Source organism: Coregonus clupeaformis, unplaced genomic scaffold, assembly GCF_020615455.1.
Source record: "Coregonus clupeaformis isolate EN_2021a unplaced genomic scaffold, ASM2061545v1 scaf0765, whole genome shotgun sequence".
In the NCBI taxonomy this organism is placed as follows: Eukaryota; Metazoa; Chordata; class Actinopteri; order Salmoniformes; family Salmonidae; genus Coregonus; species Coregonus clupeaformis.
Genome location: NW_025534220.1, coordinates 29,859 through 42,584, shown reverse-complemented (window position 1 = coordinate 42,584; position 12,726 = coordinate 29,859). Strand labels below are relative to the sequence as shown.

Sequence of the window (12,726 nt, the reverse complement as noted above, 5' to 3'; positions counted from 1 at the left end):
TGTGCAGACGGTAAATCTGCTGGGCTGAGATTGCTCTTCCATTGGACTGACTTGGGTCCACTACTGTAAATCTGTCCCATCCAGAGACATAGGGTTGTTTATCACCCACCGGAACTAGTAAACATCCTCACCAAACCTGTGTGACGTCACTGAATCCCCCAACTCATCACACAGCCACCATGATAGCCAGAGAAGATGTGTGGCAGGAAACAAACCATTTTAAATAGATGTGGTTATCTGGCCAGAGCATCCAGATGTAGAAGTAACTGAACTGAGACGTCAGAGTCTGTGTCAATGTTGTATTAGTGAGTGTGTTTGTGGTGTGACTGAAAGAGGAAGGCTGGTACAGCTAAGTGCATGTAGGAAAAGTCAGAGGGAGAGAGAGAGAGAGAGAGAGAGAGAGAGAGAGAGAGAGAGAGAGAGAGAGAGAGAGAGAGAGAGAGAGAGAGAGAGAGGTCACACCGAGTGCAGTGCAGTGACCTCATGGTCAGTGGAGTGAGATAATGACAGCACACTCATGCCATCTGATGAGGGGACAGACATTCTTCTGGTCATCTAACACAATATGGACACTAATAAAACGTTTCATAAAGCGCTCCAGTCCATTTGGTTGTCAGTTAATTGAGAAATCCTCATGTAGGGTAACTTAGGTCACCATGTGACCTATATTGGTGTTTTGGCAATTTATCCATGTGGCAGGTTTAATATTGGGAAAATAATAATATATTATAAAAAAACATAAAACTAGCATGCATATAGTGGTCTAGATTCAACACATGACACTATGGTCACAGATGATCATATGAATATAGATTTGATTGATTTTGTTGTGGATTAATAAATCAAGAAAACAAAACCTTTTATTGTCATAAATGTTGTTGTTTATAGCCTAAGTACTATCACAGAAACCTGCCTACCACCTATAACAACACACATGGCTAAGTATCAACATTGAAGGAAGGATGGAAAATAGCAGTTAGTCGATCGAAGATTTTCGCTCAGGAGGAGATCATTTTGTGTGTGAGAGTGACGCGCAACGAGTGAGGAAGGTGTATGTTGGGGAAAGGGTCACGTTTCTATCCCAACGTAGCTGCAAATCTCGACCTGGTACAGACACACCGTTTTCAGTACACATTTGTTCTAACTAATGCGGGTGTCGTTATTTGTAGAGCCAGACAGGCGCTCGTGTATGGAGCTTTTTAGGAGTTGGGAATGATTGGTAAGCACGTTAGATACTATTCTTATTAATAGGCTTCCTGAATGAGGACACGGATGGATATCGTGGCACTGTCAAAATGACACGGACTCTCACTCTCCTTGCTTTCCTTTTCACTTTTATAAAATGTAAGTATTTAATGTATGTGAATTTCGATTGCATTGTCAGTTCAGTTTAAAAATATTTTCTCTACAATGGGTTGTTGTTCTTGTTGTTGTTATAACTGTACATCTTCAGGAGGTTAACTTTTGTAATTCACCAACAGTGCATGTAAGAAATTATTTAATTTCATGTTAGCCAAGTTTCCATGAGTGCATAAAGGTGTTTATTTTATTATCAGAGAGGAACATAGTTCAAAATGTATTGATGGCTTAATTTCAACAATCATATGTCTTAAATAAATTAGATACAATACTGTCAAGAGAATAAAAAAATATTTGTATTACCCTTTATTAGGTCGCACATAGGAGGACAAGCACTGAAGCACATTCACAGGCTAGTCAGGCAACCTGGCCTCAGAGCATTTCATATAATTATTTACTTAAATCTGACACATTCCATTTAGTATGATAGGTTACGTTTGGTATGGCATGCATTAATTTGTGGATGTCCATCATCCATTTAAAATGATATGTTATGAATTACAATTCGTATGATATGTTACGAATTTGATAAACGTACAATATGTTACGAATCTTCAAAATGTATGATATGTTAAGAATTCCAATTTGTTGTGACTAACGTTAGCTACATGGCTAGGTGGCTAACGCTAAAGTTAGCTAACTGGCTAACATTAGCTAGGCTAGGGGTTAGGGTTAAGGTTAGGAGTTAGGTTAAAGGGTTAGGGGAAGGGTTAGCTAAAAGGGTTATGGTTATGGTTAGGGGAAGGGTTAGCTAAAATGCTAAGTAGTTGCAAAGTAGCTAAAAAGTAGTAAGTAGTTGAATGTTGCTAATTAGCTAAAATGCTAAGTAGTTGCAAAGTAGCTAAAAAGTAGTAAGTAGTTGAAAAGTTGCTAATTAGCTAAAATGCTTACGTTGTCTGTGATGAGATTCGAACGCGTAACCTTTGGGTTGCTAGATGTTCGCATTATATGCCCACCCACCTTTCATTTTTTGCCTTAAGTAACCTTCTGTCCTATGTAACCATACCACACATAACATCTCATATTAATTTGAGTGTACCGGATTTAAATTTACTATGTTACGTCTAGTCTATGAGACGCGGCTGAGTCAGCTAATGCAGAGATACAATACATGACCAAAAGTATATGGACACCTGCTCGTCGAACATCTCATTCCAAAATCATGGGCATTAATATGGAGTTGTTCCCCCCTTTGCTGCTATAACAGCCTCCACTCTTCTGGGAAGGCTTTACACTAGATGTTGGAACATTGCTGTGGGGACTCGCTTCCATTCAGCCACAAGAGTATTAGTGAGGTCGGGCACTGATGTTGGGCGATTAGGCCTGGCTCGCAGTCAACGTTCCAATTCATCCCAAAGGTGTTCGATGGGGTTGAGGTCAGGGCTCTGTGCAGGCCAGTCAAGTTCTTCCACACTGATCTCGACAAACCATTTCTGTATGGAGCTCGCTTTGTGCACGGGGGCATTGTCGTGCTGAAATAGGAAAGGGCCTTCCCCAAACTGTTGCCACAAAGTTGGAAGCACAGAATTTTGACGAACTGACTTGTTGGAAAGGTGGCATCATATGACGGTGCCACATTGAAAGTCACTGAGCTCTTCAGTAAGGCCATTCTACTACCAGTGTTTGTCTATGGAGATTGCATGGCTGTGTGCTCTATTTTATACACCTGTCAGCAACGGGTGTGGCTGAAGTAACCAAATCCACTAATTTGCATATATAGTGTATATTTCAATTTAAATGCTCTCTCTTATCCTGAGGCACTAAGTCAAACCTATTATGTTACAGTAACCTTTACAATCAGTCAGCAAAGATAGGGGCATTCTGGGTATTATCTTAGAGAACATGTTGTGTGTGTTCACTGTGCTGTGGTTGGAGGAGGCGTTTGGTTAAAAGGTTTCCAACAAAAGGGCATCAAATGGACATGACCACCTCGGTAATACTGATGAAGGAGCTCTGACCGGCCCTTCTCAGGTTGGGAGAGGGAAGTCACTGGGAGAGTAAAGGATCATATATCACACTTTGCCTATACAGTACACTGGCCATTCACATCACCTTCTTGCAAGCGGATTTCACGGCTGGGATAGATGTTATGTGTAGCTTTTTACTTGTCCACTCTGTCTTGTTTGGTTCGTTGTCATAACGTGTATGGCCTGACAATAAAGCCAGGGGAACTGGCTAAAGCACACAGACCTGGCTGGTGACCAGTCTGTCTGTGCTCAGTGTGGAGAACCTGGCAGTAATATTCTAACCATACAGCTAAATGCCACAGTGTTCTGTAATCAGTAGGACCTCTGGCATGTCTTGAGGGCCAACACTGCAATCCAGATGACAGGATGTTTTTTGCCTGCTGTTTTCTATTGTGTCAAAAGGCATTATGCACCTCCCAATCTCGTCCTAGATGCAATTTTTCAGAATGCAGTATTTTGGAGCGTGGAGCAGAGTGACCTTTTTAAAAGTCAACCATTGCTGATTCAGTCACTGTATTAACACCGCTGCCCTCTCCTGCCAATCAACATAATGTCAACGCAACACTTTTAAAGCGTTGCCATTAAAAGGCATGTACAGTGAGGGAAAAAAGTATTTGATCCCTTGCTGATTTTGTACGTTTGCCCACTGACAAATAAATGATCAGTCTATAATTTTAATGGTAGGTTTATTTGAACAGTGAGAGACAGAATAACAACAACAAAATCCAGAAACATGCATGTCAAAAATTTTATAAATTGATTTGCATTTTAATGAGGGAAATAACTATTTGACCCCTCTGCAAAACATGACTTAGTACTTGGTGGCAAAACCCTTGTTGGCAATCACAGAGGTCAGACGTTTCTTGTAGTTGGCCACCAGGTTTGCACACATCTCAGGAGCGATTTTGTCCCACTCCTCTTTGCAGATCTTCTCCAAGTCATTAAGGTTTCGAGGCTGACGTTTGGTAACTCGAACCTTCAGCTCCCTCCACAGATTTTCTATGGGATTAAGGTCTGGAGACTGGCTAGGCCACTCCAGGACCTTAATGTGCCTCTTCTTGAGCCACTCCTTTGTTGCCTTGGCTGTGTGTTTTTGGTCATTGTCATGCTGGAATACCCATCCACGACCCATTTTCAATGCCCTGGCTGAGGGAAGGAGGTTCTCACCCAATATTTGATGGTACATGGCCCTGTCCATCGTCCCTTTGATGCAGTGAAGTTGTCCTGTCCCCTTAGCAGAAAAACACCCCCAAAGCATAATGTTTCCACATAATGTTTGACAGTGGGGATGGTGTTCTTGGGGTCATAGGCAGCATTCCTCCTCCTCCTCCAAACATGGCGAGTTGAGTTGATGCCAAAGAGCTCTATTTTGGTCTCATCTGACCACAATACGTTCACCCAGTTCTCCTCTGAATCATTCAGATGTTCATTGGCAAACTTCAGACGGGCATGTATATGTGCTTTCTTGAGCAGGGGGACCTTGCGGGCGCTGCAGGATTTACCAATTGTTTCCTTGGTGACTATGGTCCCAGCTGCCTTGAGATCATTGACAAGATCCTCCCGTGTAGTTCTGGGCTGATTCCTCACCATTCTCATGGTCATTGCAACTCCACGAGGTGAGATTTTGCATGGAGCCCCAGGCTGAGGGAGATTGACAGTTCATTTGTGTTTCTTCCATTTGCGAATAATCGCACCAACTGTTGTCACCTTCTCACCAAGCTGCTTGGCGATGGTCTTGTAGCCCATTCCAGCCTTGTGTAGGTCTACAATCTTGTCTCTGACATCCTTGGAGAGCTCTTTGGTCTTGGCCATGGTGGAGAGTTTGGAATCTGATTGATTGATTGCTTCTGTGGACAGGTGTCTTTTATACATGTAACAAGCTGAGATTAGGAGCACTCCCTTTAAGAGTGTGCTCCTAATCTCAGCTCGTTACCTTTATAAAAGACACCTGGGAGCCAGAAATCTTTCTGATTGAGAGGGGTCAAATACTTATTTCCCTCATTAAAATGCAAATCAATTTATAACATTTTTAACATGCATTTTTCTGGATTTCTTTGTTGTTATTCTGTCTCTCACTGTTCAAATAAACCTACCATTAAAATTATAGACTGATCATTTCTTTGTCAGTGGTCAAACGTACAAAATCAGCAGGGGATCAAATACTTTTTTCCCTTACTGTACATTCCCCTTTCAAGACCCAGTTGACACACACACACACACACACACACACACACACACACACACACACACACACACACACACACACACACACACACACACACACACACACTACACACTGTAATAGCCCTTCTCAGCAGGTAGTGATTACTAGTTTGAGTGGCCTGCTCTCCCACTGGCCAGTGCCCTTCACCTCTGGTTAAGGAGTGTGGATGTTTGACAGCAGCCTCCCAGGGCTTTGACAACATGCCATCTGTCTTGTAGAGGACCCATTGTGTTTGATGGGAGTCCAGCCAAGTGACTGATGATAGGGTAGCCATGGCAACATGCACCAGTCTATGAGGGAGTCCTGTTGGACACTCCCGAACTCTAAACTCTACATGTGGTAATTGTCTGGCATAAACGGGCACATGGGCCTGTCTAATAATACACAATTGGGAAGGGATCTACAGTCAAAACATGTATCTTATTTTTACCTACCATAATAAACGTGAATCAATACTATGCATGCCTGTCTCCCTTGGCTACAAGTAGAGGAGAGTCTGACTGCATCACTTCTTGTTTTTATAAGAAACAATGTGTTGAAAATTCAAAATTGTTTGCATAGTCAATTTACACACAGCACTGACACACACACTTACCCACCAGACATGACACCAGGGGTCTTTTCACAGTCCCCAAATCCAGAACAAATTTAAGAAAATGTACAGTATTATATAGAGCCACGATTGCTTCCATCAAAGGTTGCTCATGTAAACAGCAAACCTGGTATAAAAAAAACAGATAAAGCAACACCTCACTGCTGAACGCCTCTCCCCTATTTGACCTAGATATTGTGTGTATGTACTGATATGTAGGCTATGTAACATTTTTAATGTATCTAGTTCTGTCCTTGAGCTGTTCTTCTCTATTAATGTTCAGTATTATTTTATGTTTTATATTTCGTGTGGACCCCAGGAATTGTAGCTATTGCAACAGCTAATGGGGATCCTAATAAAATACCAAATATCAGTGCAACAGTCTTAGCAGCTATTGTAAAGATTACTCCAGGGCATGTACCATTTGACTAAGCATTTTTCTCCAAAATGATTACAACATATTACTTCAACTACCTCAACTAGCCGGTGCCCCCTACTGTTATTTTATTTTACTTCTGCTCTTTTTTTTTTCTCAACACTTTTTTTGTTGTTGTTTTATTTTTTACTTTTTTTGTTAAAAATAAATGCACTGTTGGTTAAGGGCTGTAAGTAAGCATTTCACTGTAATGTCTGCACCTGTTGTATTCGGCGCATGTGACCAATAAAATTTGATTTTATTTGATTCTGACTGGGCTACTCAGCTTCTCTCTGCTACTGTATGTCGGAGCATTAGTCACTATAGAGGAGGGCTGGTGGGGGAAGAGAGGGTTGTTGGGGGAAGAGAGAGAGAGAGGGGGGGTGCTCGCCATTGTTTTTAATCAAAGCCCTCTTTACTCCTGACTTGCGCGTCGTTTATCAAGGAGAAGAAGGTGTACTGGTTTGGTTCATGGGTTGGTATCATGGCTGTAGCTCTTATAAGAGAAAAGGCTGATCATGTGGCTTTAGGCTCTGGCTCTGCAACAGCAGAATCATTAACACTCTACCGAAACATCTCCCGTCCCATATCCCGGATGTTAATTATTCTGCAGAAAGGCTCCAAGGCCCTCATATTTTTTACTATCTATTTAACACAGCCCAAGCCCTATCAGACATGCATTCTCCCCTGTGGGAGTCTGTCTCGCACTTAAGTATGCAGTTTGTTTGGAGTGCTATTAAACGCCTCCAGGTACAAGGGTATAGAAACCAGGAAGTGTCGCAGTAGGTGCTTTGTTCCTATTTGTCCTGGGTTGGGGAGCTGAAAGACTGAAAGACTGCAGAGTCAGCAACACAGTCTTCATCCAGTCCACACAAGACTATAAAACATGCTCCATTAAACAACATAAAAAGACTGGCGTGACAGTCCAGCTATAAAACCAGTGACTAAACACAACAGACACAGCCAGTGGGTCTTTTTTATCGCACAGTAATCTAGTTTTTTCATTGTCATAACACAATTGCAATAAAGGTAACAACTGTGACTATTTCCCATAACTATCCCCAAATCACTGTTGACTCTATCCACAGGTGGCAGCTGTGCGGACTCAGAGGAGCGTCTGATGAACTGGCTGCTGGGAAAGGATCGCTACAACAAGCTGATCCGCCCAGCCGTAAACAGAAACGAGCGCGTCACTGTCATACTACAGGTGTCCCTGGCCCAACTCATCAGTGTGGTGAGTCTCATGATAGCCGATCCATAGAGACAGTTAGAGGGCCTGAGATGGAGAGGAGATGTGGCAGATGACGGAGACCACAGAGGGAGAGGACAGAGGAAGAGATGGACAGAGCAGAGGGAGAGGACAGAGGAAGAGATGGACAGAGCAGAGGGAGAGGACAGAGGAAGAGATGGACAGAGCAGAGGGAGAGCAGAAAGGGAGAAGAGAGGGGAGAAAACAGAAAGGGAGAACAGAGCTCAGAGGAGCCAGTGGCAAACATTTTAATTACTTACACAGATTCTACTGAAAGGCCCTGGCCCTAATGACAGCATGGGTATAGGATGGATCTGGCAGGGCTATGCTCTCCGTCTCTGTCATGTCCAGATTGAAACTTCAGCACATTGCGTTAGAAGGAGCTGTAAAGCTGCCGCAGGAGAGGACGTTGGAGTCCCACACTGATTTACAGGGTCCTCCCTCCCTTCCTCCCTGCCCTGGCGTGGCCCAGAGAATAACAGCAGGACGCATACATCCTCTGTTTATGGCCTCTTATTGTCCTCCTCTTCTTTGGTAATTGAAATTTTAATGTCCTGTAAAGTGTAATGGTATGAGAAGTGTGATATATTTGTTTTAAAGCATTGTGCTGCTGCGTGCAGTGGAGGTTTGCACACTCTGCTGCCCACTCCTTTTTAGGGCTGTTCGTTTGACTTGCTGTTCAGAGTTGATGCAAGCGCTCTGGGAATTTATCAACAGGTCCGACGGCGCTCAGATGGCAGATGTGTTCCAGGCGAGGGTGTCATTTATCTTAACAATAGACCCCATGTGCAGGGAATTTATTCAGCGTGAAAACACATCTCTCACTTTTACTCTCTTCTAAATCAAGCATGTGCACTAGATGTGTGCTGGAGTCTGTATGTGTGTGACTGTATGTGTGTCTGAGTTGGTGTCATTAAACATGCTTTGTGTATTGTATAGTAAATAGTCTGTTTTTAAATTAAGCTAACACTCCACTAACTTTTTAATTTCCAGAATGAAAGAGAGCAGATTATGACCACCAACGTTTGGCTCACACAGGTAAGCGGAAGATTATGGTCATTACTCAGTCTGTCCCCTCGTCTATCTCCAGCTCCAGTGTCCTTCTCACTGAGTCTGAATTAAAGCAGAACCATGCTTCTGACTCAGACAATCCGGAACAGAACAGACTGATAATTGTGCACACACCATTCACCACTTTTCATTTCAATGATAATTAAGTGTGTAATTGGGAATAATTTGGTGTTGAGAGAGAGTCCTTATGTGACTGGGTGTGACAGCCAGAACCGTGAAGGTAGCATAGCAGTTAATAGCGTTGGGCCAGTAACCGAAAGGTCGCTGGTTAGAATCCCAGAGTCGACTAGGTGAAAAATCAGTCTATGTGCCCTTGAGCAAGGCACTTAACCCTAATTGCCCATCTAAATTGCTCTGGATTAGAGTGTCTGCTAAATGACTAAAATGTAAAATATGTAACTTCCTGTCTGTCTCTCCAGCACTGGGATGACTACAGGCTATCATGGGACCCTTCTCAATATGATGGCATTGACAAGCTTCGAATTCCTTCCAGACACATCTGGCTACCTGATATTGTGCTCTATAACAAGTAAGCATTGTCCAGATACATTTTCTAAATGATGAACACATTTTCTCATGTAATTTACAGATCATGAAAATCCAATTTCTCACCTCTATTGTTTGTGCTTTTCTCATAAAGACAAAATAAGTTCTGAGTCTGACCCTATCTCTAATCCTCTCCCCCTACCTCCCTCATCCCTCTCTCCATAGTGCGGATGGAACCTATGAGGTAACAGTCTTTACCAATGCCATTGTCCAGTTCAACGGCAGCATCTTCTGGCTCCCTCCGGCCATCTATAAGAGTGCCTGCAAGATCGAGGTCAAGCACTTCCCCTTTGACCAGCAGAACTGCACGCTCAAGTTCCGGTCGTGGACCTACGACCACACTGAGCTCGATCTGGTCCTGAAGTCAGGGGTGGCCAGCATGGACGACTTCACGCCCAGTGGGGAATGGGACATCTTGGCCCTGCCGGGCAGGCGGACGGTTAATCTTCTGGATCCTACCTACGTAGATCTCACCTATGACTTCATCATCAAGAGGAAGCCGCTGTTCTACACCATCAACCTGATTATTCCCTGTGTCCTCATCACCTCTCTGGCCATCCTGGTCTTCTACCTGCCGTCTGACTGTGGGGAGAAGATGACTCTGTGTATCTCAGTCCTCCTGGCCCTCACTGTGTTCCTCCTCCTGATCTCCAAGATCGTCCCTCCCACCTCGCTGGACGTGCCTCTGATTGGGAAGTACCTGATGTTCACCATGGTGCTGGTGACCTTCTCCATCATCACCAGTGTGTGTGTGCTCAACGTGCACCACCGCTCCCCAGCACACACACCATGCCCTCCTGGGTCAAGGTAGTGTTCCTCAACAAGCTGCCCCATCTGCTCTTCATGAGACGCCCCAGAATAACTCGGCCCGCCAGCGGCTGCGCAGCAGAGACGACTCCAAGCTCGCAGGTCCATCCTGGCGGACCTGGGCCACCCTGCCACCGCCACGTCCAAAACAGCCAAAGCTGCCACCACCATGTCTTCCTCCTCTGCCTCAGCCTTCTCCTCCCCGGGACACTTTACAACAAAGTCGAGCTCCGCTGGGGTACACACACACCTTCAGGAAGGGGGGAGGCCTGCTCCACTGAGTTCCTGCCCAACAGCTTCCCCTCCTCCCAGGACCTCCGCCAGAGAGGCAGCCCAGACTGGGGGAGATGTCCAGGATGCAGTGGACGGGGTCCGCTTCGTGGCTGATCACATGATGGGGGACGACGATGACCAGAATGTAAGTGAACCATGACCATGTCAATGGGGTTAGGGTTGTGAAATGAGCTAGAGATATGACTCAAAGCAGTGTTTTTTTACCATTGGTCCTGGAGAGACATAGCGTGTACAGCCTAGTACTTTAACACCTGTCTCCACTAATGATCATGACCTTGATCAGCTGGATCAGTTGTGTAAGTGCTGGGCTAGGACAAAAGCCTGCACACGCTGTGGTCCTCAAAAACCAGGAATGAAGAGTACTGGGATGTGAGGTAGTTGAGAATAAAACCCAGTAAAATAACCCAGACTGTTGTAATAGATTGTTTTCATAAATAAATCAATGTAAAAGTGAGGTGACCAGGCCTCAAAAATGGCCACCTTCAAAAACTGCAGAGGACAGCAGAGGAGAGGGGTGAAAGGGTCAATAGCTGTTACAAGGTCTGGCTCAGCAATATTTAGACTGGTGGTTTCTCATTGTTTCTTCATCTTATATTACATTTGCATCACTTTTTACCTCATCAATCACATATTATACTCCACACCCAATTTTTGCATGTCACAGGTGTTACTGTATGAACATGACAGTAATCTGATCATACCTTGTTCTCTGTGTGGTCCCAGGTGATTGAGGACTGGAAGTATGTGGCCATGGTTGTGGACCGTATGTTCCTGTGGATCTTTATAATAGTGTGTGTGACTGGAACCCTGGGTCTCTTCCTCCAGCCTCTGTTTCAGCATTCACAGTCCCCATCCAGCAGCCCAGCTCAGACACACCCCGTACCTGAACCCCCTAAGCTGTATGGGGAAATAAGGGTCATAGTCCATCAACCAACGCCATGTGGCCTACAGCAATACAAGTCTCTATGCTCTTTCTGTTTCTACTACCTGGTCCTAACATGACACATCGGTACAAGGAAGAGTTGACTTTTTCATGTAGTTGAAGCAGAGCTACAAAGATGGACTATATCCTGTAAAACCAGACTGAAAATAAAACATTACCCGGGTGGAGAAATAACCCATATAGTACAGAGATATGTCAGATATCATAAAAATGTCATAGAAAATGTACAAATGTATAAAAAGGTCAGTGAGTTTGATTAAATTCATTAACACCCAATAAAGTCTAAAGTGGTGGGGTACTTCATGAAATGATGTTCAGTGTGATTAAATAAAATAGCTTGACTCAGTTAAAGCAATTTTCAAGTGTAAATCAGATTATTAGGTCACATTGATAAGATGGATATTGGGCAAAATCATGCAGCTCAGAACATATAATGACTAAAGCTAAGGTGTTATAAAGAGGCCTCCTAACTGATACACTCCATATATAAAATGAGTTAGTGTATGAGTTACAAGTGTATAACCTGTGAATTACTGGGGATATTCCCCACGGATGTATTATTTTGATGCATTAAACAGTTCCAGTTTAGAAATATATTTGTACTGTTTATTTTGTTATATGTTCGTTTCCTGACTATCCATGAACAGAAACATAAAGGCAGAAACATAAAGGTAGTGAGCCTAATAGTGAAACATTGACAGCCACACAAGAAGTTACATATTGTGCCATCTACTGGCCACATTGTAGATGCCCACACTGGCAACACATCCATTGACATTGCACTGACTCTCTCTCTCTCTCGCACACACTGGAGGAAGACATTTACTGCTCAATAAAGACTGCTGAGAGGCTCATTAGAGATTCTGCAGACTCTTGTGGTTCTTTTGTGAGACATTTAAATCAAGATAACACATGTATGATGCATTCCAGTGCCAGGAATGGTTAAGTTGAGTTTTTTTGTTCAATTCAATTACAAAATCAAGTGTTGTTCCTTTATATTCATTTGTAATTTGTAGGCACTTCAAAGCAGAGTAATCATATTCATAAGAACCTACCCCTATACCGAATGAACATCAATAATGTATTCAGTCCAAAGAAAACAACACAGGGGGTATTACCTCAAGAACAACAAGAGGACATCATGAGTAATCACCAATATCAGTATGAGATGCCACCAGTAAATTACATCCTATTAGTCAAATGCATGAAGGCCTGTTTCTGAGGGTGTCCCTGTCAGCTATAGGTATCAGTCTCTCCTT

The 12,726-nt window shown here is 43.5% G+C and overlaps 1 pseudogene; it reads left to right on the top strand.

Moving 5' to 3' along the window:
• Positions 1 to 1,040: 1,040 nt before the first annotated feature.
• Positions 1,041 to 11,512, top strand: LOC121582278 (annotated as a pseudogene).
• The last annotated feature ends 1,214 nt before the right edge of the window (positions 11,513 to 12,726 follow it).